This window comes from Loxodonta africana, chromosome 3 (assembly GCF_030014295.1).
Source record: "Loxodonta africana isolate mLoxAfr1 chromosome 3, mLoxAfr1.hap2, whole genome shotgun sequence".
Classification (NCBI taxonomy): domain Eukaryota; kingdom Metazoa; phylum Chordata; class Mammalia; order Proboscidea; family Elephantidae; genus Loxodonta; species Loxodonta africana.
The window spans coordinates 153921318-153945601 of NC_087344.1; the positions used below are offsets into that span (position 1 = coordinate 153921318).

At 40.7% G+C, this 24284-nt stretch overlaps 2 pseudogenes; both read right to left on the reverse strand.

The window, feature by feature from the left end:
* Nucleotides 1-3126: 3126 nt before the first annotated feature.
* LOC100671996 (olfactory receptor 5J3-like) lies at nucleotides 3127-10341 on the reverse strand (annotated as a pseudogene).
* Nucleotides 10342-15347: 5006 nt separating this feature from the next.
* On the reverse strand, nucleotides 15348-16465 carry LOC100671710 (olfactory receptor 5V1-like; annotated as a pseudogene).
* Between the last annotated feature and the right edge of the window lie 7819 nt (nucleotides 16466-24284).

Sequence of the window (24284 nt, forward strand, 5' to 3'; positions counted from 1 at the left end):
GCCTAAGAGAGTCACTACCCATGAACTGGTATCAATCCATATTTATGGTTATTTCTCATTCCACACAGAAGAGACAACCAGATTTATTGCTCATGGTTCTGCCCATGGGAAGGATTAAGTTTCCCCATTGTCTTTCAGGACCACTCCTGAGTGAGGTGCTAATGCTGTAGCAGTGCACTTCTGGCTGGTGGTGAAGTATGGTGTGAAACTATCTGGAAACCAGGTCCCAAATTTTTCTTCTTCAGTAAACCAGCCTTGGAGAACTTTCCAAGAGCCCATTGATTTGGGTCAGGTGCAGTGGAGTAAGTGGTGTGCAAGTGTGAGCCACTCGGTCATGAGGCTAATTTGTGTCTTTAGGACTGTTTTAAGCCTAGTATTGTACACAGCACTTCCACTTGATGATGGTGTGCTGCTCATTCACCCACATTTACGACTTGGTGGGTCAGAGAGTGCCCAGTTCATATGGACAGCTCAGATAACAATGTCACTTTGTATCCCATGGCCAGGTATTTATACTCTGTAGGGCCCAGGAGTAGCCAAGAGAAGAATTATTTGTAGAAGAGGACATGGCTTTCCTCCAAAATCCTAGAGGATGGGCAGTATGATTCTTCTCAGAGCCTTTATTTGGCATCCCTGTATGCCACAGACCGTTAAAACATCCTTGAATCTGTTGGTTCAGACAGTCTGAGAACAGAGTGAGAGTGACACTCTATTGTAATGACTCAAATTAGGTCTCTAGTCACCAGCCTTAGAGTCTTTCATGTTATATAGAACAGGTAATATTTAGTAGGATGCCCAGTTATTTCAGACCTAGAGACACTGTGACCATTTAGCCACTGCCAAAGATCTCTGCAGATTACCCAGCCACATGACCTCTACCACCCTAGAATCTCATAACCCACACTGAAATCGGGGAACTCACTTCAATAGTGGCATCTTCTAGGGCCATTCTCAGCCACTACAAGCTTTGCAAGGATGCTAGTGCTCCTTTTCTCAATGCAGCCTGTAAGAGGCCTTGGCGGAGGGAATGTGGTTTGGTCCCTCCTCGAGGACTTTCTTTGTGGGAGTCGGATAATAAGGTCGTATATGATAAATCCACTGCAACATGCTTTCTCCCTAAAGCTTCAAATCCCGCCCTCTACATTAAACCAGGATTTTTTCCAGCACCTCAACTTTATTGAATGTGGGCCACAGTAGAGTCTAGGTTTCATCCACCCAACCAAAGAAACTGTTAGAGCCACTCCAAACTGCTCAAGGTTACCCACTGAACGCAAAATTTCTGATAACCGCACCCATGTGAATATACTCAAATTGACACAGCAATGTGCTTTGTCCTTTTTGATCTAGCACCCTAAGAATCCATCCTCATACATACTCTTGAGGCTTTTGTCAATAAAATAGTAAAGTCTTGGGCTACGTGTGTGTGTGTGTGTGTGTGAATGTTATAACCTTCTGGGTTATAATTTGTTCTATTCCTCTGAGGCACGCTGGGATTGGATTCCAGTTAAGAGTTGGGAAGAAATGAGGCATGATGGGTGAGGAACTTAAAGAAAATTAACATTACTCATAAAACAATTGTCTCAGGTCAGATTCATCCATTAAGGGAAACCTTGGCGGCGTAGTGGTTAAGTGCTACGGCTGCTAACCAAAATGTCAGCAGTGTGAATCCGCTAGGTGCTCCTTGGAAACTCTATGGGGCAGGTCTACTCTGCCGTATAGGGTCACTACGAGTCAGAAGCGACTCAACGGCAGTGGGTTTTTTTGGTTTGAGTGTCCTCAGATGAGTGAGGAGGGGCTGCTTCTACTGGCAAGGTAAGTAAATGAGGATTTAGGGGATCAAGGTTCTCATATTTGCCCAAATCCACCCACAATTCCCCATTCTAATTATCAGGGTCCCATTCTTTCCCCTGTGCCTCTAACTGGCTCATAAGTGGCAATTATGTGCCCCTAACTGCCACATAAAAGACCTGGAGAAATCATGGATTCAACCTACTTTATAATTCTGCAATCCACAGAATCAAATTTTTGGTCTGATTTTCAGTTTAATGGGTTTTGAATGAGAAAAGATTTTCTGGTTATCTGACCTTGCCTTGAGTAAGAAATTTAATGCCTTAACCTGCCATATTCTTCCTATAAACTGCCCAATGCAGTCAGTAATACCCAGTGCCGTCGAGTAGATTTAGCAGTCAGTAAAGGGTCCTTGTAGTTCTCATTGCCATCATAAAGGTCTGTTGCAGCAGTAATTTGGTATTCCAAAGCCTGGTTTTCAAAAGACATTTTAAGCATCTTTTTTGTTATTGCATGCTATGGACTATGAGATTCCTATTTTCAAGTGGCCACGATGCTATCACTACATTCAGACTCTATTTGGTGAGGTAACCAATCCCAGATTTCTACCTTTGAAGTTATGTTTCCTGGAACCACTCCTGATATCAAATATTGTTAGCGTTCACAGAGGAATCCAGAAACTAACCTAGATATTTCAACCTAGAGGAATTTGACATAGGAATACATTATAAAATTGGTGGAAGGACTGAAAGAGGAAAAAAAGGAGAAAGGGAATGTCCTCTACAGTGAAGCCTCTAACCCTCATATAGAGCCCACACATGTTTCTATGACCCTACGTTGCCGGCACAGCTACTATAGAAGACTGCAAACATCAGCTGATGCCACCACAAGTCTGTTTCTGCCACTGCAGAGCTAATCTGCCGTTGTTGCTACTGCTACAGATCCAGAAGAAGGCAACTTCTCTTTTGTTCATTATTCCTTTTACTCTCTTGTATATGACTCCTATTGTCAGAACCTAAGATGGTACCCTGCTGGCAATAAAGTCTGAGAAATAAGATTTCAGGCTTTCAGCCCCTGTGATGCAGGGGAGAACCTAGAATGATAGAGATGGTGTTGAGAACCTACAGAGCATATCTGGCGCAGCTTTACTTTGTAAAGTGAGAAAAGGGTCCTTGTCAAAGGAGAGAGAGAAAGGAGTCCTTCGGAAGATTAACTTTAGGAACTGGTCCGTAGGAATTAAGGATCTGGAAATGGACTCCCTAAGACTATCTATGCTACAATTTCATGAAAAAATTTCAGGAGTTGTATGTCCCAGCTTGGAGACCACTAATCTAGGCACTAATATTCCCAGAGTGCAGACCCTCCAAATAGTTTGCTCAGGGCACCTTTGACCTCTTTGTTTCTGAGGCTGTAGATGATGGGGTTCAACATGGGGGTCATAACACAGAAGAGCACAGAGACCAGGATGTCCACATCTAGGGAGTAGCCTACATTGGGTCTGTCGTAGTTGAAGTTGGCAGTTCCATAAAAGCCCACCACCACAGTGAGGCGGGAAGCACAGGTAGAGAAGGCCTTGCTTCTACCCTGAGCAGAGGGAATCCTCAGAATGGCAGAGATGATGAGTATGTAGGACTCTGCAGTAAACAGGCAGAGGCTTAATCCAATGGTAGCGCTGGCCACATGGAGCACAGACTCATTGATGGAGGTGTCCGAGCAGGACAGCTTGAGGAGCAGTGGGACATCACAGAGGAAGTGACTGATCTGGTTGGGCCCACACAGAGTGAGTGTATTTGCCAGCACTGTGTGTGTCAGAGAATTCACCATCCCACATAGCCAGGATCCAATCACCAAACACACACAGACCTTCACGCTCATGAGGACTGAATACTGAAGGGGGCGGAGAAGGCTACATAGCGGTCATAAGCCATTGCAGCTAATAAGACACATTCCGTGCCGACACAGGTCGCAAAGAAGAAGACCTGGGAAAGGCAGCCCTCATAGGAAATGGTCTTCTTCTCCCGGAAGAAGTTCACCAGCATGACTGGAATGGTGGTGGATGTGTAGCAGATGTCCAAGAAGCTGAGGTTGCTGAGAAAATAATACATAGGAGTTTGGAGGGCAGAACTGACCCTGGTGGCAGTTATTATGAGCATGTTCCCCAGGAGAGTTGTCAGGTAAATGACCAGGAAGATCAGGAAGAACAACCCCTGTAGTTTAGGGTGATTGGAAAATCCCAAGAAGATGAATTCGGTGACATCCGTTTGATTATTCATTTTAAACTCTTTCACAGCTACCAAACAATGAAAAAAAAGAAAAAGAAACCATAATGAGAGTGTAAAGAGAATACTCCAAATGAGTTTGTAAAGTTGCAAGGCAATTATCACATAGTGTTGGATATAGAGCAATCGGGGCAGGGGAGGTAGATGTGGAGGGGTGTCTTCTCTGAAGCCAGCACTTCTCACTTAGCTCAGCTTCAGGGATCTCTCGTGTGGACTTCCATGGTTCCTGGTGGGTTTTCTCATAGGGTAATTTCTATGGACCTATCTCCAAGTCCACGAATTCTTTCTCCAGCTGTGTCAAGTCTAGTTGACACATCAAAGGAACTCTTTTCTTTGTTACATTGTTCTTTATTTCTAGCATTTGCATTTGATCCTTTCTTACAGTTTGCATCTCTCTGCTGAAATGATCTGCTTGATCTTAAATGTTGTCTACCTTTTCCAAAAAAGCCTTTAACCTATTCCCCAGAAACATTTTAACTTCCTTGTATGATAGTTTTAACATCTCTGTCATAGCTGAGTCTGAAACTGATGTGCAAGTTGTCTACTCAGATTATATTTTTTCTTACCTTTTGATGCCTCATAACTTTTTTGTTATAAGCCATCGTATTGTGTATTGTTCTATATTGTATAGGACAGTACATACCAAGGAAAAAAATTTTTTTTTGCTTGTATATGAACATGACTTTCCTTCTGCTAGGCCTTTAGTGTGGGAGTTTATATTAATTTAGCCAGGAGTTGGGCATAGTTTGAAGTTTGTTGTTACTACGGTCAGCCTCAGTTCACCCCGGGTTTCAAATTTCTCTAGTGATATCCTGTACTTAAGGGGTAGGCTAGTGTACCTACATTTCTGCTCCCTGCTTGACTATGAGTTTTTCCTATGCACTGATATCCAGAGATAACTTGTTTCTTGAAGATCTCTCGGCTGTATTCAACTGTTATTTTTACTTAATAGTGGGTAGAGGGCAAGGGAGGTGCATTCTTTGATGTTCCAGTTAAGCCTGGGTCTTGGGAGTTCGTGAAGTGCCTGTGAAGTGTGGGAAGTATCCAGCTGCAGTGCCACATATTCCTGCACCTTTCTTAGAAGTAAGCCTTTTTTTGCTCCCATCCTCTTCCCCAGCTGCAATGGGTTTCCACAGTGCCCTACAGTGAGAGTTGCTCTTGTCCCTGCAGATTATGTCATTTGTTCTGTAGAAAAAATAGGCAAAAGGGGCTGGGAGAAGTTTTGACAGTGGCTGCTGTTCCCTCCACTCCCCCAGACAGTACCGTCAGGGAACCTTTCTCACAATACTTCCTGATCTTCCTTGTGAGCATCTGGTAGAACTCACAGAGGAAAAGCAAGAGGGTGCAAACCCTCTACGTCTGTGGAGCCCAGAGACTTCACACTCTCATGCTAACCCTTATTCAGTCTGCAGTAATTCATTAAAAGTGTTTAGCTGAACATTTTTTTATTGTGGTGAAAATATGCATAGCAAAACATACACCATCTCAACAATTTCTACATGTTTAACTCAGTGACATTGATTACATTCAAGTTGTGCATCCATTCTCACTGTCCTTTTCCCAGTCATTCCACTACCATGAACATAAACTCAATGCCCCCTAAGCAAAAACTCCCCCTTTATTCTCCTGCCCATCCCTGGTAACTACTAATAATCTTTGGTTTCTGCATATTTGCTTATTCCACGTAAACGATATCAGACAGTATTTATTCTTTTGTAACTGACTTATTTCACTCAGCCTGATGTTTTCAAGTTTCATTCTTGTAGCGGCATGTATTAGGACTTCATCTCTCTTTATGGCCGAGTGGTATTCCATTGTGTGTATATATCAAATTTTGTTCATTCATTTGGTTATTCATTCATCTGTGTATGGATATTTTGATCGTTTCTTCCCTTTGGCTATTGTGAGAAGTGCTGCAATGAACAATGGTGTATATATATCTGTTTGAGTTGCTGCTTTCATGTCTCTTGGGTCTATACCTACAACTGGGATTGCTGGGTCATATGGTAGTTCCATGTTCAACATTTTGAGGAACCACCAGACTGTCTTCCACAGCTGCTAATACACAGCTGAACATTCTCACTAGCTAATATGTCAACTAGTGGCTTCTGCCCCAGGTAAAAAGAAAGGATTTTATCTTGTTTCTTCCTTTAAGTGTTTATCTCTCCATTTTTCCATTTAGGTCTTTGCCTTGAGGCCCCAATTCCCAGAACAGTTCAAGAAAAGTCATTAATTTGCATTTTGACCAGATTTTGTTATTGTTGCAATGGTGGAAACAGTAGGCCTTTCAACTCTCTAAATCTCCAAGCTTACTTGAAGTCTATAAGCCAGTTTTGAAACCGATTTGGCAGTTTCTAATAAAGTTAAACCTACAGTTATTCTGCAACCCAGCAATTCCACTCCTAGGTATATACTCAAGAAAAATGAGAGAATATGTGCACAAAAAGATTGTTATGAGAACCTTCAATGCAGGTTTATCTATAAAAGCCCAAACAAACAGTATACCTGTCAGCATAATGGATAAACAAATTGTGGCATATTCAGACAGTGGAATATTACAGTTATTAAAAAACACAAATGACTGATAGATGTAATAACAATGATAAATCTAAAAACCATTTTGTTTGGTGAAAGAAGCCATACACAGAACAATACATACTATATGCTTCCATTTAAATGAAGTTCAAAAATAGGTAAAACAAATCTATGGTGACCAAGTGAGAATAGTGGATACTTCGGAGGAGGGTGGTGTTGACTGGAAAGGAGCATGAGGAATTTTCTGGCGTGATGGAAGTGTTATGCATCTTGATTTTGGTTGTTTATATATTTGTAAAATTTGATCAATCCGTACATTTAAGGTTTTTGCATTTTACTGGGTGTGAATTATAATTCAATTTTAAAAATAAAATAGAGAGAGAGAAAAGGAGGAGGCATTTTTCATGCAATTTTCATCTCAGGATTGGTCACACCTAGACCTGAATACTTTTTATGTCACTAAGATCTAAGTCTTTTTTTTTTCTTTTTTCTGGTTTTGTATATTTCCACTTCCTCTCTACCGCAATTATAGTTCAATAACTTTTATAAATCACATCAAGTCACTCTATTCATAATGACTTACTTGGAGGAGTGAACCTGATAGGTGGGTGTATGCACCCTGGAGCATAGATGCAAAGCCCTGCTCACAAAGACTGTGTGTGTGTGTGTATGTTTCATTGCGGGGGTGGGGGACATGTGTAAGAACACTGTCCTATAGACAAAGAGATGTCAGGCTGGCATCCCAAGCAATACTGGTGGTAGAAACCTCAGTAAAATAGACAGCATGGGGCTGTGTGGTTCAAGGGCAAACACTTTCAAGGAGACTTATGTTGTCCTAATGGCTACAAGACAAAGGATCCCAAGGCTGCTGGGACACCAGGAAACTTCTCTGGGAGCTGTGTTGCCACTAGAGGAAGGAAGGCTGCCGAGTTCTCAGCTCTGCTGGCAGCACCCTCATGTGCAGCTGTATCCTCTGTCCTTGGAGATGCCTGCCAGATTGCAGGAGCTGGTGGGGTAATCCTAGCTGGTTAATTCTGAGATGTTGGTGAGTTTCACTTTAAGCATGACCTCATTAGCTACCTCAGGGAAGGTGGCAGGGAATCAGCTGCCCCAGGAGCCCTGGACTGGGCTATGGGAAGCTGTGGCAGGCTTGCCTTTCTGGCTAAGGTCTTCAGGGACAAAAATGACTTAGTGCTCCTGCCGCAGAGGCCTCAGCAAACATATCCTCCATTCCCTCATAAGCCTGCGAGGAGACCAGATTCCTGCCTGAAAGCCAGGCTTTGGTTTGAGAATGGACAGAGATGGCTGTAGGGTATCAACAATGGGGAACTATAGGCTACATTGTAGGGGAGGGCAGGGGACATATGGGGGTAAATAGCCTGGGTTTTAGAAAACTCTCAGCTTTATAGAGAATATACACATATATCCATGTAGAGAATCTTCCATGCAATTTTAAAGGGGTCATAGAATTGTGAAGCCCATTCCCATAGTTCTGTACAGTCCCTGTGAGTTACTAAACAAAAGAGCTTTGTCCAAGAAAGTCTTCTGAGAGCTAGAAACAGATTAAAATGAAATGGCCTTTAATTGACAATTTAGGTTCGTGGAGCTCAGAGAAAATTCGTTAAGCAATAGTTCATAGAACAGGAGCCATGTTAGGAGAACTTTAAAGTCCAAAGTGATGAGAACACGGTGAGGACACCAAATCATTTTGGGTGCCAGCCTGGGTGGAGGGTGGAATCATTAATTAAAACGGAAATATTGAGATACAGCAGGTTTGCGAGTAGGAAAAAGTGGATTAGATTTGAGTAATCTTGAGTTTTATATGTCTGTGGGTTATGCATGTGGAAATGCCCAACGGGTATAGTAAATACAGGATTTGTCCTCAGAAGTCAGGCTAGAACTGCAAATATGGATTTGGTTGTCATTGTCTTGAAGGTGGCTGTTGAAGCCATGTGTGTACATGAAATCAACTAAGGAAATAGTGAGAAGAGAAGGCTAAGGTGAAACTCTTGGGAATCCCAAAATTTACAGGAAGTGTGGTAGAAGATGTGTCCATGAAGTATTCTAAAAAGGAATTTAATCGATACTCACCTCTCTGTCTATATTACCTATAGGCATTGCTACCCCTAAGTCTTATTAACCTTTCATCTTTGCTCTGGTTCCTTTATAGATGATTATTTAAAGGTATGCAGTACTCACTGGTAATATTCTTTATGCTTATTTTAAAGGTCTTGAAATGTGACTTCTAATAACTTGAAGTCAGTCCTTGGAGAACATATTCCTGGGAGAAAAGACCTAGTGATCTGCTTCCATAAAGATTGTAGCCTGGGAAACACTATGGGGCAGTTCTATCCTGTCCTGTGGGGTAGTTAGGAGTTGGAATTGACTAGAAGGCACATAACAGCAAACAACAACAGTAGGTTAAATGTTTGTTCTTAAAACATTTACCAAGAAAAATTCTACATCCCGTCTCAGAAATTCATCCCAACATTTAATATTTTTTTCAGCTCTTTTATCTCACCTATGCTTCTCCTTTTGTAAACGGGAAGGGGAAGACAAATTACCCTCTCTTCTAGCATGTAAGAGCTCTCCAGCTATACAATTCTTCAAGCTATACAAGTCTCATTTCTTTTCACCATCTTCCAACAATCTTTTCTTGGTATTGGCTAGCTTTTGTTTCAAACAAGTTTGGTTTCTCCATAATGTCCAATTAGGCCCTGTACTAGGCATATGAGAAAGTCTGAAGATAATTAAGACATGCTTCTTGTCCTCAGTGAGCTGACAATCTAATGAAGAAGATAAACTAGAATATGAGGCAGAACGCTTTTGTTTTTTGTTTACATTAAAAACAAAATTTAACTTCTCTTTGGTCGGATAAAGGAGCCCTGGTGGCGCAATGGTTAACTGTTCGGCTGCTAACCAAAAGGTCAGTGATTCAAACACGCCAGCCACTCCACAGGAGAAAAATATGGCAGTCTACTTCCATAAAGATTACATCCTTAGAAACCCTATGGGAAAGTTCCACCCTGTCCCATAGGGCCAGTATGAGTAAGAATTGACTTGATGGCAGTGTGTTTGTGTTGGTCTAATGTTTCTGCTTGAACACATGGAGGAAGAGGTCACTCGTTACTTGCTTACTGCCCCTCATTCCATCTTGAATATCAGCTCCTTGAGATCAGGGTCGGAGTTTTTAATTGCGTGTCTTTAGGAACCAGTGCAGGACCTAGCATATAGTGTGCAGTCAATAAATTATTGATGAATGAAGAAGTGCCATAAAGAACACCTATGAGAGCAGAGGTATCAAAAAGCCTCTTTAAAGACATGATATTGAAATGGACCCTAAAGGATTTAAAAGAAATGTGGCATTTGAGATAGAGAAGGGGAGCGAAGGCATGGAGGTTTGGGTGTGCAGAGTTGACTCTTTTTTCTGAATTAGCTCCATGTTTTGTCCCTCTCCCATTTGTCCCAAATCATGAATTTCTTAAAAAACATGAATAGAGTAAATTTAACAGGTTTGCTTCTCTTACAGCATTACTTAAGCTTCTGTTTCCTTATTTCCAAAACAAAGACCCAGACCAGTTGACCTCTGTGATCCTTTCCGTCTCAAACGGCTCATGGTGGTAATGACAAGATGACCTTGTTTTAACTTGTTAAGTTTCAGGAAACTTCTGCCAATTTGTGATGAGCCAGTCAAGGCTACCTCAAAGTGGGCATTGCCTTTTTCTATCCTCTTGTACATATTGCTAAAACCAGCAGCATGTTCCCAATTTAATATTTGCTGAGGGCCTCCTACGTGCCAGGAACACTTCATGAATTTTCCCTTTAATTCTGAAAACAACTTGAAGTGCTGTTATGGGACCCGTCTTACAGATGAAAAATTCTAGTCTTCAAGGGGTTAGTTAGCCTGGTAGCCTGAATTCAGGGCCCGAGACTTGACCACTAAGCAATATTCCCTCCCCTTACTAATGCTCCTGCTTATAAATCCACTTGCCTCCCTCACTCCAAGCATTTCTTGTTTATGCATGTGGCCAATGCCAAATTCACATTGAATTAAATCTCCTCGCCCTTGTGCTCAGTTGAGGTATGTAAATTTAAGTATAGCAGCTTGGTACCTATTTTTGTTTTTGTTGTTGTTTTAGCCTCGCAACATTTTGTTTCACTGTCTGAATTTAGGCTAGTTAAGCAAACACTTTATAATATAGAGTCATGAATTTGCATCACTGGAGATTTTAAAGCAAAGGCTAAATTGCTGCATCTCCTACAAAGCGGAATGATTCAAGTCCCAAGTGAAGATCAATTGAGTTAATTCTTACAGTTCTTTTCAGCCCCGAAATCCCATTGTCCTATAGATGTCATGAGGAGCCCTGGTGGCACAGTTGTTAATGTACTCAGCTGCTAATCGAAGGTCGGAGGTTTGAACCCACCAGCCACTCCTTGGGAGACAGACATGGCAGTCTGCTTCTCTAAATAGTTCAGCCTTGGAAACCCCATGGGGCAGTTCTACTCTGTCCTATAGGATTGTTGTGAGTCAGAATTGACTTATGGCAGTGGGTTGATATTTTGGTTTTTTACTGATGTCATTATACATGTGAAAACATGGTGTTACTAAGATCATGAAAATTTCATGTTTTGTATTTCTGGATCAGACTCAATATTGCAATGCAGACCTTATTTTTCCCATACTTGGGGAAAATCTCCTTTTATCATTCTTGAACATCCTCTAGAGTGATAAATATTACTCATGACCAAAAGCCTCCTTAGTGCCAATATTATAACTAATTAAAAAACCCATTGCTGCCCAGTTGATTCTGACTCATAATGACCCTACAGGACAGAGTAGAACTGCCCCCATAGGGTTTTCAAGGAGCATCTGGTGGATTCGAACTGCCGACCTTTTGGTTAGCAACCAAACTCTTAACCACTGCACCACCAGGGTTTCCATATCATAAATACATATCCCTTATTTTACTTGTTTTCTTTACATATTTTTTAAATTTTGAAATACTTATAGATACATACAAATTTGCAAAAAATGTACAAGAAATCCTGCCATTATATTTTTAAAATGAAAACAACTACAGGATTTTTCATCTCATAAGTAGCACATGCTCACTGGAAATTTTTACATAAGGCAAAGTATATGAAATGAAAATGGAATATCTTTACCTTCATACCACACTCTGCCCAGAACGACTGTTAACAATTTGGTGTGTGTCCCTCAGTCCTTTGTTTATACACATATACAATTGACCAATAAAAGAAAGCACTTTAGCAAACAACCTCAGCTTCCTCTCCATCCCTGCATAGCCCTATCCAAAAGTATTGTGATTGTCAGATACAACAGCTCAAATATAATAATAACTACTGTTTGTTGAGTATTTATGCTTTACCAGGCACTGGGCTGCATACTCTACCCATAAGACTCATGTATCTCATGTATCTATCACAACAACCTTATACAGGAGGTATTCTATTGGGGTTTGCAAGTGAGGAAACTGATGGTCAAGGTTACCCAGCTACTAATAGAAAAAAAAAAAAGTCAGGTCCATGTGACTGATGCCCATAACTTTTCCACTTCACTGTCCTGGAAAGAAAATTCTATGGAATAAGAAATCAAAAAAAAAAAAAAAAAAAGAAAGAAAAGAGAGAGAGGGCCAAATAGGGAAAATATCTACACTTTTTAAATTTCCTGAGAATTCAGTCAAACCATCACACACACAAAAAAATTAATAGTAACATCAGTCAAACCAATTTCTTGGAACTATGCTTATAAAAAGAGTTGAATGATTGGCTCTTTACTTTTCCACCCATTATACCTGGTCAGCACCAGCATGAGAGCTTGTGGCCTTTATCAACCATGGATTTCATAGGGTCTGTCTCTGCCACAAATATGACATAGGTCAGCATTTCCTAACTAGTATATTTAGACTCAAGATTTAGGAAAGGGTGACCCTCTTTATAATTTACCCCTCTTCCACCTATGCCATGGTGGAGGCCACCAAGTCCTCTGTCATGCATGTGGGTGTCATGCTAGAGAAGGGCTGACCTCAACTAATGACCTCTCCTTGAGAGACCTCTCCTGCCGTTGACCCTTTGCCATCGTGGAGCCTGTTACTACCAGTGGCATCTGATCTCCCTGTCTATTGAAGCTAAATACAGAGTCACAGCTTGAGGCACAAGAACTGCTCATGAAGAAGCTGGTTGAAGTCAATGGAACAGGGAGAAACAAAATCCAGCACTTTGGTCAGGTCCACAGTGAAAGAGGAGGTTGAGAAGAGGCAAATCAGTGAAACTCAGGAGGACATTTCTGACCAGCAGTTCCAGTGTAAACACCTTACTGACCTGAGAAATAACAGCCCATGGGGCATAAATGTGTCCCCATGGCCTCTTGCCCTGTGTTGGTTCTAGTGTTCTCCTCTCCTATGAGAAGAGTTGTGCTTAGTGGAGACCTCGTGGCAGCATCTACTCAATCCCGGCCAGAGTGCAGCAACTCTTTTGTTTGTTTTTCTAATCAAGTAACAGTCTCCAAAGGCAAATAAGAGAGAATGAAGTTATTTAGGAATAACCCTGAATCTATGAGATTTCTTTAAAAGGAGGGAGGTGGGGGAAGTACATCATCCACAAAACAAAGGACCTTATTGCAGTTAATAAATTGGTTGCAGGACAACACTTTGCAAACACCAATGTATTGTCCATAAAGATAAGAGCCCTTAGCTAAGCAAATAAAAATGTTTGCAAACATAAATATTATGTAAATTTATTTATATTTATTTAAATAACTAGTTTGTGACCTATTGACATTCATATATAATTCACTGTGACAAATTTTCCACTCAAAATATCTCACGTAAGGTTTTCAGGCACCCCTCAGATTTTGGAGTAGATAACCTCTAGAGTCAGTGCCACTCTGGTTCTATGAGTACAATTATAGAAATAGACATACACACACAAGACATTAAATCTATGTCACTAAATAAATGCTAATAAGTCATAATAAAAATGTGTACAGTATTTTGTAATATACTCTTATGAGTTAGCTATCTCCTGACACTGGGCAGAGTTTTTCTCAATTATCATGATAAATACACAAACTACTTACCATTGACTCTTGCCAAAAACTTTGGATTTCTGGTTATGGTGTGGGGCTTGTTGATTTCCACACTACTGCCTGGTCTGTAATGGATAATCCTTGGCAATATAAGCTGTTGACTGCGACAGGTCATGAGGAGTTCCTACTATTCTAGGAGCTGCCTAGAGCATACTCATTGCCTAATGCAGAAGTCTAAAATCCTTCTTTGATATCTCCATGAATTCATTTTTCTAATGGTCATTTAAAATCATCTCTGGACCAACCTTTTGGGAGTATCCACCTAATCTCTCTCTAAGCAGCTGTTCTGGGACTTCTCAGAGTGCAAACACAACTGAGGGGCAAGAGGCTACATAGAAACTGTAGAAATGGAGAACAATTAATTCTCTCTTGGACTCATTAAGTTCTTGGCAAACATCTTTTCCCAGGATGCAATGAGGTGATCATCTTCCTATCTCAGGACATTTGTGGGTGAATTTCAGTGCTAGATTACTATTAGAGAATTACAGGTGACTGAAACCTATGAAACTGACTTTTTTCCCTGTTCATTTGGGAGAGAATGGGTAAGGGTCGATGTGCACTTATTTGGTTGGATTCCATGAGACAATTGGGAGTTTTCTCCATTTCCTCTGGAGCCCTGATTTCTAGTCCTGCAATTGCTCATGACCTAGTTAAGAAACACTTGCTTTGGAGTTCCAAAGAGGAAAAAGGCAGAGTTCTGTTGAGCACTGATGTGGAGAAAGCATAGGTACTACACTGATGCAGAGATGGGTGTTGCAGGTTTGGAAGTCACGCAGTATTTTACGACACCAAAACTAGGACAAAAACATCAGACATTGTCAAGAATTAAGCCTCCAAAGCTCAAAAATTCCATTAGTAACTTGGGTTTCTTTTTTTCCCCCTTCATGTGATGGAAAAGCACAGAAATGGTGCTTATTAAAAGGCCTTGAATCATTAGTCATCCAATAAATGGAAACCTAAATCACATTGAGATACTACTTCACAGTTACCAGGAAGGCTATCATAAAGAAAGACAGATAATAACAAGTGTTGAAGATATGGAGAAATTAGATCTCTCATGCACTGCTCTTAGTAATGTAAAATGGTCGAGCTCCTTTGGAAAACACTCTGACAATTCTTCAAAAACAAAGCATAGAGTTACCATTTGATCTAGAAATTCTACTCCTAGGTATATATCCAAGAAAAACAAAAACATATGTCCACACAAAAACTTGTACACGAGTATTCACAGCAACATTATTCATATAGCCTAAAAGTGAAAAAAAAATCCAAATGTCTATCAATTGATGAATGCATAAATACAATGTGGTATATTCATACAATAGAATATTATCCAGCAATTAAAAGGAATGAAGTACTGCTACATGCTACAACATGAGTGGACTTTAAAAACATTATGTTAAGTGAAGGAAGCCAGTCACAAAAGGCCACATATATTATTCTGTTTATGTGAAGCATCAAGAATAGACACATCCATAGTCACAAATAGCAGATTAGTGGTTCTAGGGTTGAAAGTTTGGGGGATGAGAGGGAAATGGGAATGACTACTAATGACTATGGAGCTTCTTTTTGGGGGTGTCAAAAATGCTCTAAAATATCAATGGATAAGAGAACGAGTGCACGTATGATCACAATGTGAAATGCTCGGTGCTGGTGTAGCTGTTAGTCTTGGTGGGATGTGGCACTGCAGTGGTCAAGAGATGCTATATAGAGGGAGCTCTGTTACAACTGCAGCCAGAATGCTCATGTTTTTCCCCAAGTAAGAATCATTCCCCAGAATGAAAAATATTGATCTAATCACTGATCTTACTAGAGAATCCATGTCCTCCAGCCAGCCTCTTCAGGGCCCCTTGGGCCTCCTTGTTTCTCAGGCTGTAGGTGATGGGGTTCAACATGGGGGTCATAACGCAAAAGAACACAGAGACCAGGATGTCCATGTCAAGGCTGTAGCCTACATTGGCTTTGTCATAGCTGAAAGTTGGCCATTCCAAAGGAGACTACCACCACAGTGAGGTGAGAAGCACAAGTAGAGAAGGCCTTGCTAGAAGCAATCCTCAGGATGCAGGAATGATGGGTATGTAGGACACTGCAGTAAACAGGCAGGGGTTCAGGCCAATGGTGGCACTGGCTGCATGGAGTATAGATTCATTGATGGAGGTGTCTGAGCAGGAGAGCTTCAGGAGCAGTGGGATGTCACAGAGGAAGTAGGTGATCTGGTTGGACCCACACAGAGTGAGTGTGGCTGCCAGTACCGTGTGTGAGAGAATTAACTAGCCCACACAGCCAGCATCCAGTCGCCAAACACACACAGACCTTCACACTCATGAGGACTGGATGTTGAAGAGACTGGCAGATGGCTACATAGTGGTCATAAGCCATAGCAGCATAGGACGCCCTCAGTGCCTGCACAGGTCACAAGAAAGAAGATCTGGGAAAGGCAGCCCTCATACGAGATGGTCTTCTTCTCCTGGAATAAGTTCACCAGCATGACTGGGATGGCGGTGGATGTGTAGCAGATATCCAAGAAGCTGAGGTTGCTGAGGAAATAATACATAAGAGTTTGTAGCGCAGGACTGATCCTGATGGCCATTATTATGAGTGTGTTCCCCAGGAAAGTTGTCAGGTAAATGACCAGGAAGATCAAGCAGAACAACCCCTGTAGATTGGGGTGGTTGGAAAATCCCAAGAAGATTAATTCTGTGACATCTGTTTGATTATTCATCTCAAATGGTGTCACAGCTATAAACAAAACAAACAAACAAACAAAAAATCATTCTGAGAATTTACTGAGAGCACCACAAATGGATACTCTCAAATAATGGCCATGCCAAATAATGTTGGATATATAGCTCAGTTTGCTCATTGCATTATGATATTAAGAGTGCCTATCTCATGGTTTCTGGAAATAGTACCATGGGTAATATAAGCAACGTGCCTGGAAATAATAGGAGCTCAATGTACCGTAGCTATCATTCTATTATTTTTAACACATTCATAAACCTTCCCAGGTAAAATGTATTCTTTGACACTACCTTACAAATAAATACAAATGTGACTACTTCTCATCACCATCACCACTGATAGCTCAGTCCAAGTAGCCATTTGCTCTTTATCCATGTCCTATTTCCTTCTACCTCTGTCCCCTTTTAGTCTGTTTCCTCACAGGAGCAGCCAGAGTGAGTTTTTATAATGTAAATTAAATCATGCCACTCTCATGCTCAAAACCCTCCAATGGTTTCCCATCTTACTCAGAATAGAATCCAAAGACCTTTCTTTGGCCTACAAAGCCTATGGGATCTGACCTCTAACTACCTCTCTTACATTAATTCCCACCATTCCTCCTCTTTGCCCACCAATTCTAGTTACACAGGGCTGCTTTCTGTTTTTAAAGGACAACAAGCACTTTCCCATCTGTTATGGGTTAAACTGTGTCCCCCCAAAATGTGTGCCAACTTGGCTAGGCCATGATTCCCAGTATTGTGGGATGTCCTCCATTTTGTTATCTGATGTAATTACGCTATGTGTTGTAAATGCTAACCTCTATGATACTAATGAGGCAGGATTAGAGGCAGTTATGAGGCAGGACACAATCTATAGGATTAGGTTGTATCTTGAATCAATCTCTTTTTGAGATATAAAGAGAGAAGAGAGCAAATAGGAGAGGGGTCTCATACCACCAAGAAAGAAGAGTCAGGAGCACAGAGTATCCTTTGGGCCTGGGATCCCTGCTCTGAGAAAATCCTAGACCCAAGAGAAGATTGTTGACAAGGTCCTCCCCCAACAGCCGACAGAAAGAAAGCCTTCTCCTGAAGTCAGTGCCTGAACTTCAGACTTCCCTTTGTTAAAGCCATCCACTTGTGGTTTTTCTCTTATAGTAGCACAAGATAACTAAGATGCTATCTTAGGGGCTTGTACTTACTATCTCCTCTGTCAGGAACAATTTTACCCAGTTTTTGCATGGACCACTTCCTGTTTTCACTGAAATTTTTTCTGAAGTGTTACTCTTCAGGGATAATTTCCCTGACAAATTCTATCTAAAATAGCAGTCCTATCACCGTGTGTCCTGTTTTCCAGCTTTAATTTTCTTTGTAGCTCTTATGCTACACCTGGCATGAATTTCTCTATTTGCGTATGTTTGTAGTATAAGCTCTGCGAGGCCATGTCTCAGTTGTGTTCACTCTTCACCCCTAGTATATAAGACAGTGCCTGGCATACAGTACATACTCAATGAATATTTGTTGAATGAATTAATTAATCTATATTTTTATTTAAATGATTCTGGATTCACTTTATTTCCTGTGAGAATATCTAGTATAATTTTTTTTTTCCATTTTGCCTAATTACGCCCAACTTATCTTCCTTGTATTTCTCTCTTGATCTCTGGATATCATCCTGAGTTAGTTATCCAGTGCTGCTATAACAGAAATACCACACGTGGATGACTTTAACAAAGAGAAGTTTATTCTCTCACAGTTTAGGAGGCTAGAAGTCTAAATTTATGGTGTCAGCTCTAGGCGAAGACTTGCTTCTCTGTTAGCTCTGGGGGAAGGGTCCTTGTCATCAATCTTCTGGTCCAGGAGCGCAAGGACCCTGGTTCCTCTTGCTTGGTGATCCAGAGGTCCCTCTCTTCTCTGCTTTATTCTCTTTTACATGTCAAAAGAGACTGACTTAAGATGCAACCTAATCCTGCAGACTGAATGTTGCCTCATTAACATAACTGATTCTAATCCTGCCTCATTAACAACATAGAGATTAGGATTCACAATACATAAGATAATCACATCAGATCACAAAATGGAGTACAACCACACCACACAGAGAATCACGGTTTAGCCAAGTTGATACTCATTTTGGGGGGACACAATCCCATTCATAACACACGCCATCATGATTTTTTAATCCATATAGCAGGAAACTTTGAGTGTTGGAAATTTTAACCTGTTGCTTTGTATTGTAAAAACTACTAACTGTTCAAAGCAAAAATAATAGAAAAGTATTGGAGGGCTTGTAAGATAGATAGTATTGAAATATATAACAATATCAGCACAAAGAGTCAGAAGAAGAACGAATGGAAAAATATTTTGTAATGTTCTTGCATTGTACATTATGAAGGGAAATATTAATTGAAGGCAGACTGTGTTAAGTAAACAATCCATAACACAGCACATGCCCCTCCCCCAAAAAACTGACTGCCGTCGAGTCGATTCCGAATCATAGTGACCCTATAGGACAGAGTAGAACTGCCCCGTTGAGTTTCCAAGGAGCATGTGGCGGATTTGAACTGCTGACCCTCCGGTTAGCAGCTGTAGCACTTAACCACTATGCCACCAGGGTTTCCACAACACCTGCAGTGACCACTAAAACAACAAAGGGGTATATCCAAAATTTGATAGAGAACATTAAATGGAGTAATAATAATAATTTACAAAAAACCTTTATCCAAAAGAAGTCATGATAGGTGGGGAAATGAAAAAAAAAAAGCAAAATATTAGATCTAACTCAATCATATCAGTAATACTAGAAAATGTAAAAGAAGTAAACATTCCAATGCAAAGACAGAGGTTGTCAGACAGGATTTTAAAATGATCCAGCTATATTCTCTCTTCAAGAAACATATTACAGAGTCAGGATGAGAAGGCAGGAAGGGACAGGAGCTGGTTGAATGGACAAAGAAAATGGACACAGGATGGAAAGGGGAAGAGTATTGTCACATTATAGGGATTGCATCTAATGTCACATTACAATATGTGTATAAATTTTTGCATGAGAAATTAACTTGAGCCGTAAACTTTCACCTAAAGCACAATAAAACAAACAAACATTACATATAAGATCTTGGATACTTTCAACACAAAAGGATGGAGACAAATACATCATGTAAAAACTAAACATAAAAAGCTGAGGTGGAGAGGGCGGAGCCAAGATGGCGGACTAGGCAGACGTTACCTCGGATCCCTCTTACAACAAAGACATGGAAAAACAAGTGAATCGATCACATACATAACAATCTACGAACCCTGAACAACAAACACGGATTTAGAGACGGAGAACGAACTAATACGGGGAAGCAGCGATAGTTTCCAGAGCCTGGAGCCAGCGTACCAGTCAGGTACGGCACAAGCACAGAGACCTGCTCCACCCCCCTGAACTAACCCCGGGAGGGGGACCAGCCGGTTCCACGGGCGGCGTGGGACGCAGCCGGTAGGAGAAGTCCCCGGGAGGCAGTGACTGATCTTGGAGCAGAAAGAGCAGCATCCGAGCCGGGGAACCATCCCGCAGGGATATGGACTGCTCGCAGGTATGCCATAAACACGGAGAGTTGCTCCACCCCCTGAACTAACCCCGGGAAGGGGACCAGCCGTGTCGCGCGGGCGGCGTGGGACGCAGCCGGTAGGAGAAGTCCCCGGGAGGCAGCGACTGGTATTGGAGTGGGGAGAACAGCGTTCCAGCCGGGACACTTGGTCGCGGCACAAGCACGGGGAGCTACTCCACCCATCTGAACTAACCCCGGGAGGGGGCCCACCTGGTTCACGGGGGCGGCACGGCCACGCGGCTGGAGGGACGAGAAGTCCCCGGGAGGCAGCGAATGATTTTGGAGTTGAGAGTGCACCGTCCCAGTAGGGGAGCCTTGACGCTGGGCGTGGGGCTGGAAGCGGAGGATCTGACCGTGACTCCAGCGGGCCAGACCCCCTGGGGGCAATCTCCACACAGCCAGCACACATAGGCGACGCGCCCGCGGGAATCTCAGATATAACAGTCATTCCAAGCAAGACAAGCAACTCTGGCTATATTCTGAGGTGCTACTCTCCTATCTCTCTGTTCCCTCCCCCACCCTCCCCAGGCGGCTTCATTAACATCTGAATAGCCTGAGCCAGAGGGAGAACTCTGATAGGGATCTGACTGCAGTTTTTTTTTAGCGGATTTTCTGGAAAAACTAGTTTCCCAGTGATGGCTCGGAGACAACAATCCATAACAAACCACTTAAAGAAGCAGACCGTGACAGCTTCTCCAACCCCCCAAACAAAAGAATCAAAATCTTTCCCAAATGAAGATACAATTTTGGAATTATCAGATACAGAATATAAAAAACTAATTTACAGAATGCTTAATGATATCACAAATGAAATTAGGATATCTGCAGAAAAAGCCAAGGAACACACTGATAAAACTGTTGAAGAACTCAAAAAGATTATTCAAGAACATACTGGAAAAATTAATAAGTTGCAAGAATCCATAGAGAGACAACATGTAGAAATCCAAATGATTAACAATAAAATAACAGAATTAGACAACACACTAGGAAGTCAGAGGAGCAGACTCGAGCAATTAGAATGCAGACTGGGACATCTGGAGGACCAGGGAATCAACACCAACATAGCTGAAAAAAAATCAGATAAAAGAATTAAAAAAAATGAAGAAACCCTAAGAATTATGTGGGACTCTATCAAGAAGGATAACCTGCGGGTGATTGGAGTCCCAGAACAGGGAGGGGGGACAGAAAACACAGAGAAAATAGTTGAAGAACTTCTGACAGAAAACTTCCCTGACATCATGAAAGACGAAAGGATATCTATCCAAGATGCTCATCGAACCCCATTTAAGATTGATACAAAAAGAAAAACACCAAGACATATTATCATCAAACTCACCAAAACCAAAGATAAACAGAAAATTTTAAAAGCAGCCAGGGAGAAAAGAAAGGTTTCCTTCAAGGGAGAATCAATAAGAATATGTTCTGACTACTCAGCAGAAACCATGCAGGCAAGAAGGGAATGGGACGACATATACAGAACACTGAAGGAGAAAAACTGCCAACCAAGGATCATATATCCAGCAAAACTCTCTCTGAAATATGAAGGCGAAATTAAGATATTTACAGACAAACACAAGTTTAGAGAATTTGCAAAAACCAAACCAAAGCTACAAGAAATACTAAAGGATATTGTTGGGTCACAGAACCAATAATATCAGATATCAGCACAACACAAGGTCACAAAACAGAACGTCCTGATATCAACTCAAATAGGGAAATCACAAAAACAAACAAATTAAGATTGATTAAAAAAAAAAATACACATAACAGGGAATTATGGAAGTCAATAGGTAAAAGATCACAATAATCAAAAAGAGGGACTAAATACAGGAGGCATTGAACTGCCATATGGAGAGTGATACAAGGCAATATAGAACAATACAAGTTAGGTTTTTACTTAGAAAAATAGGGGTATATAATGAGGTAACCACAAAAAGGCATAACAACTCTATAACTCAAGACAAAAACCAAGAAAAACGTAACGACTCAACTAACATAAAGTCAAACACTATGAAAATGAGGATCTCACAATTTACTAAGAAAAACGCCTCAGCACAAAAAAGTGTGTGGAAAAATGAAATTGTCAACAACACACATAAAAAGGCATCAAAATGACAGCACTAAAAACTTATTTATCTATAATTACCCTGAATGTAAATGGACTAAATGCACCAATAAAGAGACAGAGAGTCACAGACTGGATAAAGAAACACGATCCATCTATATGCTGCCTACAAGAGACACACCTTAGACTTAGAGACACAAACAAACTAAAACTCAAAGGATGGAAAAAAGTATATCAAGCAAACAATAAGCAAAAAAGAAGAGGAGTAGCAATATTAATTTCTGACAAAATAGACTTTAGACTTAAATCCACCACAAAGGATAAAGAAGGACACTATATAATGATAAAAGGGACAATTGATCAGGAAGACATAACCATATTAAATATTTACGCACCCAATGACAGGGCTGCAAGATACATAAATCAAATTTTAACAGAACTGAAAAGCGAGATAGATACCTCCACAATTATAGTAGGAGACTTCAACACACCACTTTCGGAGAAGGACAGGACATCCAGTAAGAAGCTAAACAGAGACACGGAAGATCTAATTACAACAATCAACCAACTTGACCTCATTGACTTATACAGAACTCTCCACCCAACTGCTGCAAAATATACTTTTTTTTCCAGCGCACATGGGACATTCTCTAGAATAGACCACATATTAGGTCATAAAACAAACCTTTGCAGAGTCCAAAACATCGAAATATTACAAAGCATCTTCTCAGACCACAAGGCAATAAAACTAGAGATCAATAACAGGAAAACTAGGGAAAAGAAATCAAATACTTGGAAAATGAACAATACCCTCCTGAAAAAAGACTGGGTTATAGAAGACATCAAGGAGGGAATAAGGAAATTCATAGAAAGCAACGAGAATGAAAATACTTCCTATCAAAACCTCTGGGACACAGCAAAAGCAGTGCTCAGAGGCCAATTTATATCAATAAATGCACACATACAAAAAGAAGAAAGAGCCAAAATCAGAGAACTGTCCCTACAACTTGAACAAATAGAAAGTGAGCAACAAAAGAATCCATCAGGCTCCAGAAGAAAACAAATAATAAAAATTAGAGCTGAACTAAATGAATTAGAGAACAGAAAAACAATCGAAAGAATTAACAAAGCCAAAAGCTGGTTCTTTGAAAAAATTAACAAAATTGATAAACCATTGGCTAGACTGACTAAAGAAATACAGGAAAGGAAACAAATAACCCGAATAAGAAATGAGAAGGACCACATCACAACAGAACCAAATGAAATTAAAAGAATAATTTCAGATTATTATGAAAAATCGTACTCTAACAAATTTGAAAACCTAGAAGAAATGGATGAATTCCTGGAAAAACACTACCTACCTAAACTAACACATTCAGAAGTAGAACAACTAAATAGACCCATAACAAAAAAAGAGATTGAAACGGTAATCAAAAAACTCCCAACAAAAAAAAGTCCTGGCCCGGACGGCTTCACTGCAGAGTTCTACCAAATTTTTAGAGAAGAGTTAACACCACTACTACTAAAGGTATTCCAAAGCATAGAAAATGACGGAATACTACCCAACTCATTCTATGAAGCCACCATCTCCCTGATACCAAAACCAGGTAAAGACATTACAAAAAAAGAAAATTATAGACCTATATCCCTCATGAACATTGATGCAAAAATCCTCAACAAAATTCTAGCCAATAGAATCCAACGACACATCAAAAAAATAATTCACCCTGATCAAGTGGGATTTATACCAGGTATGCAAGGCTGGTTTAATATCAGAAAAACCATTAATGTAATCCATCACATAAATAAAACAAAAGACAAAAACCACATGATCTTATCAATTGATGCAGAAAAGGCATTTGACAAAGTCCAACACCGATTCATGATAAAAACTCTTACCAAAATAGGAATTGAAGGAAAATTCCTCAACATAATAAAGGGCATCTATGCAAAGCCAACAGCCAATATCACTCTAAATGGAGAGAACCTGAAAGCATTTCCCTTGAGAACGGGAACCAGACAAGGATGCCCTTTATCACCACTCTTATTCAACATCGTGTTGGAAGTCTTAGCCAGGGCAATCAGGCTAGACAAAGAAATAAAAGGTATCCGGATTGGCAAGGAAGAAGTAAAGTTATCACTATTTGCAGATGACATGATTATATACACAGAAAACCCTAAGGAATCCTGCAGAAA